Below are 1744 nucleotides of genomic sequence, written 5' to 3' on the forward strand. Positions count from 1 at the left end.
GTGAAGTTTCCCAAATTGTAAGCTGCCCTGGGAATTTGAAAAACCATCCCAGTGGAACAGCAATTCTCTATTGCTATGAAGAGTTGAGCTGAACACAAGGAAATATTTACACCATCATGAACATTTTTCAGATCTTAAGAAAAATGAACGTATGGAGTGGAATCTAAAGTGAGACTGAAATGGGTTTACAATCTCCATTGGTTTAGTAATTCTGAGCCTCATAGTATCTGACTGAGAGCTCTCTTACAATTATCTCAACATGAAAAATCAGAGATCTCCAGATTCTGCATTCTCCTAATGCAGGCAACTTGCTGCTCTGGAGCCACATGTGGCTCTTTCATCCCCCTGCTGTGGCTCTCTGTTACAGTTGGCTCCACGATTGATAGGGCTTTAGGTTAGGACAGGTCCTTTAGAAAAAAGACGCCACACTAGGAGGAGACTCTATGGTGGGGAAAACGGACTTCTGGTCAGCTCTAGAATTGAACAGGGGCTTCTGGTTAGGACCTTTGTGGCTCTTTGAGGGTTTAAGGTTGCCGACCCCTAAATGCAATATTTCTCAGCCTAGCAACCTTACTGACTGGGGAATTCTGGGAGTTGAAGTCCACACAGCTTAAAGTTGCCAGATTTGAGGAACAGTGTCCTGTTGAAGAGAATATTTGTAGCTGGTGTTCTCTGAGCTGGGGTTGTTTTTCTTGCAGAGGTTTCATTAATCAACTAGATAACATCATCAATGCCCTGAAGATATTACATAGTTGGGTAATGAAATGTCTGCTAGAAAACTACCAATCCCTGAGAGCATCAAGAACTGCACCGTCCTGATATATCTGAAGAACATTAAAAATCACAGCAATTATATCACATCTTACACCAACAGGAAGCAAATTTCACCTTTACAAGATAAAAAAATCCAAGTTCCACCATCTGTCTCTTAATCTCTTAGCCTCAAACACAAACTGTTTATTTTTTAAAAAATGAGTATGTTTGTAGAAGCAGAACAGAATGGAGTTCACAATGTGTCCATACAAACATACACAAATATACATTTGGTGTCTCCATTTTTGCTAGTTTTATTTTGGTAGTGCAATTTAGGGTGGGAAACTGTTTTGTTTTTGGTGTTGCTCAAATTATTGAGCTATTTTCCAATGTAGCAAAAGTAAATGCAAGAACTATGGGGAAATTCCTTTATTCCATGGACCAGTTTGGCAAAATTGGGAAGTGCAAAAAATGATTTAATATAAAAGAAAGAAGTCAAACATATGGCAGTTTCCCCTCCATTTAATGTGAATTGGTACAATTCTGCACAATCTTACATTTCTGCTGCTAAGAAATCTTTTAATTGTTTTTTTCCCCTTTTTTCTTCTTTTTTGGTGAAGGTCAACATTAATGCACTTTAAGACTGCTTCAAATCCTGCCTCTGATTTCTTGAAGGGAGTAATTCAATCCTTTTGCTGCCTTCAAGATTATAATTTAATGTTTTCATTATCTATTAAAAGCCTTAAAACCTCTCAGAAACAAGAGGTCATGCTTTGAATACAGAAGGGCTCTGAAATTTCCTTCTTGTTATTTTTAGTTCATAACATCTCAGTAGAGAGCCAACATGGAGAATAGAGTTGTTTATAAGGGTTGTTTTTTTTTTTTTATTTGTCAAATGTCTAGGTGGCTCCACTGCAAAACCAACTCTGGATTTTTTTAAAAAAATAGCAGGAATGTAGTATTAAAAGAAGAGCAATCACTCAGAGGGAGC

Source organism: Notechis scutatus, chromosome 3 (genome assembly GCF_049901735.1).
Source record: "Notechis scutatus isolate UNSWTSFEM ecotype Mainland chromosome 3, rNotScu1.2, whole genome shotgun sequence".
NCBI classification, from domain to species: domain Eukaryota; kingdom Metazoa; phylum Chordata; class Lepidosauria; order Squamata; family Elapidae; genus Notechis; species Notechis scutatus.